The following is a 12,584-nucleotide window of genomic DNA, read 5'->3' as shown; positions in this document are numbered from 1 at the left end:
AACACCTCTAGTAAACTAGAGTTAAAACTAGATAAAATCTGGACATAAGCCAAATAATTACATGCAGTGCCCCCTGACATCTCATGGTTCTTTAATATCTTCAGCTAATTGCCCTCAGATATTGCCTCTTAGTTCAGATCTCCTCTTCAAATTAGACTTAACATTTGGTTGTTATAAACATATTTGCTGTTAGAGATCTTTGATTATTTTACATAACTCCATGTTACAAAGACACTACTCTGATAATAATTGCTCAATGTTTAAAAATAATCACTAAGGCCTATGAGACTTAATTAAAAAAACAAACAAATAAACAAACAAACAAACAAAAACCCTCAAGAAACTACAGGAGATGTTTGCCCTTAAGAAAACACGACGACAAAGCCTTCCTCTGTGTTGACATTTTTGTTGCTTAAACGTGGCCTAAAGCTCCTAAAAGACCACCTTTCCTCCTGTGTGGGACAAGACATACCAGGAATGAGACTTCATGGTGATGAAAAACTGACAAGAACAGGACATACCAGGAATGAGCCATCCCAACCATAGAGGACCAAGGATACTTTTAATAACCGACCAGTGCTACTCTTGAAAGATTGATCAGCAATGCTTTCAAGAATCTTGATCAAAAAAGGGAAAATATAAATGATAATATATATCATATATAATTTATATATATCATATAACATACTACTGAAAAGATTTATTAACAACCTCTTATTTTAGTTCTATCTACTAGGGGTGCCAAAAAAATGTATACAAGTGGACACTTTGGTCAACATTGCTCAAGCAGTAGTTCACAGTAATCAGAAGTGTCTGGGAGCTTTGAGCACCTCTTGTAATTTCAGAAGTCAAACTTGACTTGTATTCATCTTTTGCTATTGGTATATACTGAGTATTACAATTTTAATATAGTTTTCCTTTCTTAAAATGTGTATACTTTTTTGGGCACCCTCTTTATTTATTATTTTTAAATAACTCTATGAGATTTCAAAGCCAATTATTACCCAAGGTATTTTCTTGACAAATTTTGTGACACACATAGCATGCAATTATTTTTTGGTTGTTGTAAAGCCAGGTAACACAAAAGATACCATATTTAATGTTAATAACTCTAAAAGATATGTTGATTTAACCAAAACTTAAACCAGCTTTAGTATCAAATAGCTTCTTAGGTCATATGATCCTGAAAAGGACTTGGGTCAGTTTATTATTATTATTTTTTAATTTATATAAGCACTTCAGTTTTTTTCAAGCCAATTAAATATTATAAACTGGTAATAACATCTGGAGGCAAAAACACCACATCATATATAAAACACTGACAAATACAGATATCAGAGATCATACACATAAACAGAATTACCAATAATTGTAGAAAGGACTCAAGAGTTTTCATTTGCCCTTGACAGTTTTAAGGAGGCTGGGAGAAGGGTGGGGTGGGGGTGGGGAGTCTGGTTTGTGAGACTAGCTGCCTGTGTTTTAAAAAGTACATTTTTTTTCCTTCCGTTACCTCAGCCTCAGGCAGTAGTACCGGGGTTCCCTGAAAATAAGCCTCAGTTAAGATCGTCAGTCAGACGGATGCATTTAGTCCATTATCACGATGTTCCAGAAGAAAGATGACTGCATTTGAATAAATGTAGATTGTTGTACATGAAAAAATAAGACATCCCCTGAAAATACGCCCTAATGCGTCTTTTGGAGCAAAAATTAATATAAGACCCGGTCTTATTTCTAGGGAAACACGGTAGGTACTGTGTTTATATTTCTGGTTATCTGTAAGACCTTGAAAGTTACTGAGAGTTAGAAAAAACCTATAAGACTTTTAATTTTGCCAAATTTCTGAACATAGAGTTTCTGAAGATAAGTTGGTGTCCAATTATAAGTGGACCAGGAGATGGGTAGACTCCCCTATTCTTAGCACTTAAAAAGTTGTTGAATTGTCCTTGGTCCCAAAGAGCCCAAATGGGCAGAAGTCTGTGGAGAGCAAGAGTAGAAAGGGGTGGGATGCCCAGGTGATGTGAGCCTGAAGCATTTGGATAGAGAAAGATGAGGTGACAACAATAGGGATCCCAAGAGTGTTTCTTGAAACCGTCGTCCCGGATGAAGTCATGAAAATAAGTCAAAGATGACTGATGAGACAACTGAAAGATGGGAAGAACCCACAACGAGGTCCGATCAACCAGAAAGGCTTATTGCCAGGACTTCAAAGAGTCCCAGGGATAATGAATGCAACAAAGATGACCACAATGTCTGCGCAAAAGCTGAATACACAGATTGCAAAAATCTCGACCCCAGAGAGAAGTCGGTAACCAAGGAACATAATCAGGCTGCTCCAAAGGTGATGGAGGGAGGGGATGAGGGCAGTTGGGAATACAGACTGCCAGATGGAAACCAGTGTCGCAGGAAACTCCCGCAGCCATAGAAACAGGCAGAGCCTCTAAGGGGACACCCCTTCTTACCCAGGCGAAGAGAGTGCACCCAAACAACAAGGCCTCAGAAGTCAATCAGGACATGCAGATTGTCAGCGGAGAAAGGGGAGAAGAGCCAGGACTTCGAGGCACAGAAACCAGGATCAGGCTGCCCGAAGAGAGCAGGAAAGAAAAGAAGAGTGGGAGAAATGGAAAAAAAGAATTAAGGGAAGAGAAATCAAGTTGGAAGATGCTGGGGTAAAACAACACACTGAGTCTGGAGAGCAAGGCATCTGGCAAGGTCACCCCCTCAAGTTCGGAAAAGGAGTCCTATCTGGGGTGCCAGAGATGTTAGTGGCACAGGTAGGGGTCCTTGCCCCTCTCAGGATAGAAATCAAGAGAGTGGGTGGAACTATTTTGCAGAGAAAAAGCTTTATGAAAGCAAAGCTTGATGCACCAAGGGAGCACACTCCGAAAGAGAAATGGACGTGGCTCAAGGCTGTTTTCCCCAGCTGCAGGTCCTGGCTGCCACTACCCACTACAATAATTTTCTCCTAATCTACATCAAAAAATTGTGGATGACACTAAGCTAAATTATGGTTCCAGCTACTAACGATAGATTTACAGCATAATAGCATCTCACAGGGGAATTAGTTTTAAGGCGAGTGCTTAAAGCAAAAATAAAATAGAACAAATAATGCCTGGGACAATGACCTTTGAGAACAATATTCATTAAGTCCAATACAATTTTACCTCCAGCTTTAGAATAGAGTTCTATTTCTTTGGCTAAGCATTAAGTGACAGCTGGCTTGCAAGAAAGGCATTTAGGGACCAGGTTGCAGAAAAACACATTTACTGCATGTTTTAAAATGAAGATTATACTTAATGCAGCAAGACGCTCACACTCAGGTAGTTGGGAACTGAGGTAACTGTGGGAACAGCAGATCTGTGCTTTCCAGGTCTTGCTCACCCAGAACCAAACACTCATCCTGTGGACAAAAGTAATTTATCTCTCCCTCCTTGCCCTCTGCACATGTATGATTAAATGATTTAAGTTACATAAACATGCCATGCTACTTGATTGTAATAGTTGTCAGATGACATCAGTACACTAGATCCTTTAGTATCTAGGAATAATCTTTTCACAAACATGTGAGATTTAGACTTAATATTACTAAGAAGTTTTATAATCCATTAATTAAAACAAAACAAGCAAACAAAACCCCAAATAATTTGTCAGAGCTATTGCTCAAATTATGGCGTAATGATGATAACAAAACATAAATTATGAGGCCCAAATATCCAGACTGGTTATATGCTGAGCCCTTCTAATACAGCTGTGATGTACGAGCATCTGGAAACATCTGCCTCTTTCTGATATGGGTGTGGAAGAGCATGGGAAAAGCTTTATGACCATATTGAATACACTAATTGGTGCTACATATGCTGACATTAAATTAATTATCTTGGCAATTGAAAGAGAAGTATTTCCTGAGTAGACACAAAAGCAGAATTCCCTTATCAACACAGCTTCAGAAGATATCCTAACATCAATTAATTTTACATAGTAAACCAGTAATTTTTTTTTTTTTTTTGGCTAGGACCAATTTTAGTTAATCTATATACAAGCAGACATACTGTAGATGAATAAATGGTGTGGTAGGCTCTGCAAATCAATAATTAAAATTGAAAAATGAGTATTTTTTTGCCTTCCTGATGATGGACTCACTGTATGGTCATACATGGATACACTCGTTGATTTTTATGTAAATAAAATACAAAGGAAGCATGTGCTTAAGGCAAAGTGGGGAAATACATTCTCCTTCTCCCTAACCCTATACTGACTTTTGTTCTCTTCATAGGTCCATATTATTTTACATATTTAACACACTGTTGCAAAAATTTGTTTGAAAAACAATGTCTGGAGGTAGTTTCTAAGTCTAAATTTGAGAGGGAAGTTGCAGGGGCTCATTTTCACCCACAAATTTGCACGGGGCTTGCCAGTGTAACATTATAGGGCTCCTCATTTATCTCTGGCTCCTGGTTCAGAATGCAGAAGGAGGGCTGACCAGACATTTACAGAATCTTCAAATACGTTTTTTATTGTCCCTGTTGCTACTAAGAAAGCAGAATGTTTGATGCCCCCAAAAGATTATATTAATAAAATCTGGTCCCCATGAAAGACTCTAATATAATTTTAAGAAGGTAAAAAAATATGTGTTATGCTCTCAATTTTGTCCAGTGACTGCAATAACTAAAATGGGAAGATTTCCAAACCTTGCTTTTGAAGACATATAAATCAGAGGCAGTAATAAAAAAAGAAAAAAAAGATAAGTTAGTAAGTGTTGCAGCCTGACAGTATTGCTTTAAAAACTGCAAATTTTTGACACATTGTGGTTTAAGAATATGCTTTCACATGTCTAATTGCTAGCTGATAGAAAGACATTAGTCTGCCTTGAATCTAAAGTTTCCATCTGTCTAGCTGATTGCTTCAATGTGAGTTTGCTAATAATGACTTTTATATTTTTAAATGAACATTTAAAATTAAGATATGAAAACGTGTTTTTTTTTTCTTTTTTCTGAAGATTGTAACGTGGTTATATCGGCAAATCACCTAATGGCAGATTCCTCAGCTTAGATCAGTTCCCCTGGTCTGGCACTCTACATCCTCTGCTATTTCTTTATAGCTCGTATTGCAGTAGCAGTTAGGAAGTGATTGGTATAATCATGTTTGATGGATTGTATCTCTTAGTAGACTGTAGGCTCTGTAAATGGACGGGTTACATTTGTTTTATTCAACAGCATATTTCTGCTGCCCAGTAGATAAACTTGAACCAAAAACAACACCACATTTATACAGATGCAGATATTAGAATTAGCTATATATATGTAAGCCAGGTATTAAAAGTATCTCCAAGATTGAAGTATGTAATCCTTTTACATTTAAAGGAATTATTGATTGGTAAGGACTTACTATTGCCATTGTGTTGTTTTTGACTGTTGCAGATCCTTTGTTCTTTGCTTCCTTTTTTGCTGTCTTTCCTTGTGATATGATGACATTCTGTGGAGAAGTGCTTTGACTCCTTTATTGAAAACCTTTGTGTATCTACTACAGGTTTTCTTTTGTGGTTACCTTGAGGCTTATGTGGTCATCTTGGTGGGTTTTTTTGGGTTCAACTATTTCCTTTGAGCCTCATGAACCTGCACGTCCATTTCTCTCCCCAAATTTGGGAAGTTTTCATCTATCTTTTTTTTAAAATAGGCTTGCTGTCCCTTTCTCTGTCTCTTCTACTTCCAGGAACCCCATCATGCATACATTGTTTATTTTAATATCCTGTAAGTCTCGTAGGCTTTCTCCACTTCTTTTTTTAAATTCTTTTTTCTTTTTGCTCCTCTGATAGGGTAATTTCAAATGATCTTTGAATTCACTGATTTTTTTCCTGCTGTTGATGCTCTCTATTGAATTCTTCAGTTCAGTCATTGTAGTCTTCCATTCTAGGACGTATTTCTGGTTTTTATTTAATGATTTTTATTTCCTTTTTGAATTTCTTATCTTGTTTATGCATTGCGTTCCTAATTTTGTTTAGTTGTCTGTCAGCTCTTGTAGTTCACTGAACTCCTTTCAGAGGATGATTCTGAATGGTTTGCCAGACAATTCATAGATCTTCAGTTCTTCAGGGTCACTTATCGGAGCTTTGTTACTTTGGTAGTGTCATGTTTGCCTGATTCTTTGTGATCCTTGTACCCTTGTATTGGGATCTGTGCATTTGAGTACAGAACCTCCTCTTCCAGACTTCATGGGCTTTTTTGGCAGGGAAGGAGCTTCAGGTGTCTGCTCAGTTTTGGGTACTGGACAGGTCAGCTGATAGTGTCAGCATTCAGGCAGGGCTTGCTATTTGGGTCTTTAGCTGGACTTGCTCTGAGGTCGGGGGGAGGGTGCCCTGGCTGAGTCCTGCAGTCAGGTGGGGTTGCTGCATGGACTCCCTGATTGGGTGGCACTGCAGGCTATGCTTGTGACTGGACAGGGTCACTGGCTGGGCTTCCTACCTGGGTGAGGCTATTTTCAGCAATCAGGCAGAGCCCTATGCTAGGTTCCACTGCTGGGTGGGGGGGTAGACTGGGTTCTATGGCTGGGTGGTACTGCAGGCTGGGCTCTAAGGCTGCCCAGGATTTGTTCAGGCTCCCTGGTTATCTGGAGCCAGAGGTTATAGTAAACTGTTGGGCAGGATTGGTGTCTGGGCTCCCTTCCCATGTAGGCCATAGAATGTGCTCTGTGGCTACGGGGCACCTGTGTCTATGCTTCCGAGAGGGGTAGAACTGAAGGCTATGTCCAGCAGTCGTGTGGGAATGCAGATTTGCTCCTCCACTAGGCAGACACTGTTGGCAGGAATGGAAATTGGTATAGCTGCTACAGAAAACAGAATGGGAGTTCCTCAAAAAATTAAAAATAGAACAATCATATGAGCCAGTAGTCCCATTTCTGAATATATATCTCCCAAGGAAATTAAATTACTCTCTTAAAGAGATATCTGCACCCCCATGTTCATTGCAGCATTACTTACAATAGCCAAGACATATACTGTGTTTCCCTGAAAATAAGACCTAGCCGGACCATCAGCTCTAATGTGACTTTTGGAGCAAAAATTAACATAAGACCCAGTATTATATTATATTATATTATATTATATTATATTATATTATATTATATTATACTATATTATATAAGACTCAGACTTATATTATATTAAAATAAGTCCAGGTCTTATATTAATTTTTGCTCCAAAAGACGCAGTAGAGCTGATGGTCCGGCTAGGTCTTATTTTCGGGGAAACATGGTAGAAACAACCTAAGTGTCCATCAATGGATAAATGAATAAATAAAGTTTGGTACACATACACTGGAATATTATTTAGTTATGAGAAAGAAGGAAATCCTGCCATTTGTGACAACATGGATGAACCCTGAGGGCCTTATGCTAAATGAAATAAATCAGACCGAGAAAGACAAATACTATATAATCTCACGTATATGTGGATGCTAAAATGAAACCAAACTCATAGAAACAGAAAATAGATCGGTGGTTGCCAAGGAAGGGGTGGGAGGAATGCAGATATCTTGGTCAAAGGAACAAGAGGCCACTCTGTAGGTCCTTTGGCAGAAGGCCCTGTTGACCCTCAGCCCAAACTCTTAGTAAAGGTCCTCACCTTTAGGACCTGGCCTGTCTGCCCAGCAAGCTGGGGCTAGCTTTCGTGTAGTATGGTACACATGATAGATCTTTTTTTTAGCAGCTGTAAATTCCATAATCCTAATTGTTTTATTGAGGCATGCCTAGTTTGGTATCTTTGCTTGGTAACATCCAGTTGAAATTGATATCGGGGTGGAGCTAAGGGTGCCAGTCTACGCTACCCTTACCAACTGTCTTAGTTTATCTAGAACTGAAAGATGTCCTGAGATGTGGGACTGCCAGTGCTAAAACTGGGAAAGTACTGGGTAAATTGGGAAAAGCTGGCTGCGCTAGGTGATTTGTTTATGTCATGGTTACAGAGTTTCCGCAATCAGGAGTGTACTCTTTCATTTGTACTAATACCTCTTGAGTTCTGTCTTTGAAATAGAGTAAATGAAAAGCTGTTGTTATGAGCTGGGTTTTGACGAATAATATTTATATTTATCTATATTTTGCTTCCGGGGAGATGGTAGCATGTAATGCTTAGTCACCTTGATTATGAAGCCAAGTGCCTGGGTCCAAATCCTAGCTCTACCATTTATTTCCTGAGTATCCTTGGAAAATTTATTTAACCTCTCTGTGCCTTGGTTTCCTCATGTATAAAATTTCTAATTCTAGAACATGTTTTATTCACTTGTTATTGAAGATTAAAGTGGGTAATGTATGTAAACTTTTAAAAATAGTGATTATTGTTATTATTGTTGCCATAACTACGTTGCTACTATTAACTAGCTATTAATTAGATGTTCGACTGTGCAGTTTCCTTATTTGTAAAATGGAAATAATATCTCATACACTTGACCTGAGGATTAAAAGGGAAGAGATAATGTATGGAAAGCACTTAGCATGGTGACTGGCAAAAAGTAAGCTTTCGAGATTTTAGTCAGTGTCATTCTTACGATTATTATTAAAAGTGATATTATTTTTATTATTATCAGTGTGCCTCATGCTAGTTCCAAAGGGAGAAAACAGCACTCATGTTTATAAGCAAATGCTTTGGATTCTTGGAAAGGTGTCAGTTTTCTAATTTAATGTTTCCCATGATTTCCCTTCATATTATGACTCCAGCACCCAATAAGCCATCTCACAATGACATCTTTTTTAGATGATGATACAACTAGGACAAGTTACTTGGCTTTCTCTTGGATGACTTGTCATCAAATCACAGGAGCCAATGGCAGTGATAATGAGCCGCTGCTTTATTTCTAGTGTGTGGTTATCAGAGTCCTGGAGAAATTTCGGGTAAGTGACTGTCTAGGGAAGATGACTCTTCTGTTTTTGCTATCCTTCCCAAAATGCTTACTTCTTGCAATTCAGGGACTGCTTAGCCTTACATTTTCTCATAAACCTCAAGACATATTAGAGTACAACTACACATACATAAAACATTTGTTGGGAGAGGAAATGAAAAACTGGAAACCTTTTTTCTAAATCTAACATTTTTGAATACTGTGTTTCCCTGAAAATAAGACCTAGCTGGACCATCAGCTCTAATGTGTCTTTTGGAGCAAAAATTAATATAAGACCCGGTATTATATCATATTATATTATATTATTTTATTTTATATAAGACCTGGTTTTATATACAAATAAGACCTGGTATATTATATTATATTATATTAACCTGGTCTTATATAAAAATAAGACCCAGTATATTATATTATATTATATTATATTATATTATATTATATTATATTACACCCAGTCTTATATTAAAATAAGACTGGGTATTATATTAATTTTTGCTCCAAAAGATGCATTGGAGTTGATGGTCCGGCTAGGTCTTATTTTGGGGGAAACATGGTATTAACCAATGCAAGTGTGATGTTTGAATTGAGAAGGAAAAAAGGGAAAGGAAAAGATATGGAAATTGTAAACCAATTAGTAAAGTTAAGCTAAACCTTTGAAGCTCCCAGGAACAAACTATTAAGCATACAGTCCAAGCCTATAATGTGACTATAGTTTTTCTTTTTTTTTTTTTTAATGTCTCAGTATGGCATGACAGATCATAGGCTTTGTAGCTCAGGAGAAAAAGAAAAACACAAAAATGATTGGTTTAAGTATTTAAGTTATCATACCAGGACTTACATAAATACAAATCAATCTTAGAGCAACATTTGAAACCATCAGAACTATGGAAAGGTAAGCTTATCCAGTCTTTGAAGTCTCCGAAAAGGTGTGGTATTGAGTAAGGAATGTCTGTCCTGATATGAACTCATTGTACAGTAAAAGGATTTAAAACTACTTCTATTTGTAAGAAAATGAGCAAACTTGCCCAAGAGAGATATCAGATACATTCAGGTGGCCTAAGCCTGGCTCTTAGGAATATGCTTGGATGCTCAGTTCACTGACATCCTATGGTTGGATTTCGAGGGCTCTTGGACAAAACCAAAGGAGTGCAGCCAATCTGTACAATAGGATCAGTTTTATTCCCTTTCTGTAATTCAGCCCTGTTCAGAATGACAAAAAAAAAAAAAAAAAAAGACAGAAAAGCACTGAAAGGGCTAGGCTTCCAGTTAAAGACCAGGTTTTAAGTTCAGCTGTCCTATAGCTTGTGATGTGATAGGAAAGAGTCACGGCAAGCACAGGCAGCTTGCCAAATGAAAACCAATACACGCAAGTGGAAGGGACGCTAGGCAAACAGTCTCGGGCAGGCACACTTCTGTACAGGGACAGCATCATTCTGTCTTAATACCATAGAAGATGAAGAAGACTAAAACTTTTAGAAAGTATGTGGACCCATTGTCTGAGTGAGAAGTGCATATGCTTTAGTTCACTGAAGTGTTTGTATGAAATTTATTTCATAAATAAGAGATGACTTGTCGAATTTATTATGAGTTCAGAGATTCACTATTTTTCAGGGTAAAATGAGTATACACACGAACCAGGCCAAGAGAGAACATGGATTTCTCTTTCTGGGGAGCTGAGGGTGTATTCTGTGAGAAAGCTACTTTGAGCCCTTCTAGCTTACACAGAATTCATGTGAGGGCAGGCTGAGTAGCGCTGCCTCAACACCTCATCCATTATGTTACTTTCCGTCATGCCTTTGCTTACTTTTCTCTTAGTTTCTCTCAAGCTTTACAATGTTGATGCATTACTTATGCTGTTTTACAATAATTGAAACAGACCTACATACAAAACCATTTCTCAAGAATTCTTTCTTGCTATTAATCACTAGGTTTGGTTACTTGTAGTATTTTTTCTAAGATCCTAAGACTAGTTTGTTTTTTTGTTTTTTTAATAGTATGATTGGCAATGTTTAATATCACAGGGCATCACTATTTCACTCCCTCCACCAATGGAATGAATCAGATGTGAATATCTGAGCAACAGAAACATCATCATCATCAAATAATCTTTATTAATCATTTCATGTATTTTGGAATGCATTTAATATCTACTGTTCAATTAATTGATCAATATTTATTATGTCCTTACTACCTTCTTAGGCACTCACTGTTCATAGCCATTTATATATCTGCTTTAAATTGCTCATTGCTAAGGAACTTACTATCTGTAATATCTGTCATATTCATTTGACAAAAACTCAAGCATTTTGTATAATACTTTTTATTTCCTTCTATGAGCACAGTATTTTGCTAAATGTTTTTTTTTTTGTTTTTTTTTTTAAATTAAATTTATTGGGGTGACAATTGTTAGTAAAATTACATAGATTTCAGGTGTACAATTCTGTATTACATCATCTATAAATCCCATTGTGTGTTCACCACCCAGAGTCAGTTCTCTTTCCATCACCATATATTCGATCCCCCTTACCCTCATCTCCCGCCCCCCACCCCCCGCCCCCGTTTTATGTACATCATTTCTAACCTTCCCCCAAACTCTCTTCAGGATAGGAATTTTTACCCTCTTTTTATAAATGAGACATTGAAGAGTCATAAACACTGAGTGACACACCTAAATCTAGTAGTGGGAGCGGGGTTTTCCAAACCTAGGTGATGACTCAGATCACTTCTTTTTACTAGACCACATGTTTAGGGGGCATCTGCCAAAACTTACTGAAAAGTCTTCATAGTCAGGGAAACATATCTTGAAATTTCACTGACTATATGGTGCTTTCCATGATTTATTCATTCAATATATCATACTTTTACTTGGTTTTTGATTAAATAAAAATTGTAGTCGTTGACTTTACGTGATGAATCAGCAAGGCTATGGATTAGACAAAGAATGTAGAAAAAAGCCAAAGGAAGGAAAATGATCTGGAAATAAAATCTGTGTTCAAGGGAAGAAGAAGACCTGTAGTTAGATGATCATTGTGACTCTAAAATTAAAAAGTCTCCTTTGTTGAGAAAATTCTTCAGGGAAAAAATCAAGTATTCACAAAGTGAACTAGTTTCTTTCCTCCCTTAGCTCTCCGTCTCTCCCTGCCTCCCTTTCCTCCTCTTTCCCTCCTTTTTTTTCTTCCACATTAAATACTGATATGCAAGGTTTGATGTTCGATGCTCGAAGTACAATGATGAATCCTGAAGACATATGTGTAAGGAGATAATTATAAAATATAATCAAGTCAGTTGAAAATTGCCAAGGTAGAGCTTTAAGTAAAGAGAATTAAGCAAATTAAATATATAACGACATCATTCATATATATTTATATATGCATATATGTGTATGTATATATAATGAGGATATACATACGCAGTATATGCCTTAAGAAAGAAAGTTTCTTTCCAGGTGTTATATTTACCAGGTGTTATATTTACCTTTTTAAAAATCATCCACTGAATCTATCTTATCCCTGGTAACCGATCCTCAATAAATACCTAAATCACTTTCTTTGGTAAATGCCTAAGCTGACAACTTCTTATTCTCTTCAGCTTCATTTTATCTATAACTTTTAAACTTTTTCTTTGTCTTGAAATTCTACTCAAGCCCTCTAATGACAGCAACAATACTTGTATAAAGTCTATTGCTTCATAATTTTCAAAGTA

This window comes from Rhinolophus sinicus, chromosome 1 (genome assembly GCF_057876585.1).
Source record: "Rhinolophus sinicus isolate RSI-liver-muscle chromosome 1, RSI-T2T, whole genome shotgun sequence".
Lineage (NCBI taxonomy): Eukaryota > Metazoa > Chordata > Mammalia > Chiroptera > Rhinolophidae > Rhinolophus > Rhinolophus sinicus.
The sequence above is the reverse complement of the archived record's forward strand: the minus strand, read 5'-3'. Positions refer to the sequence as shown.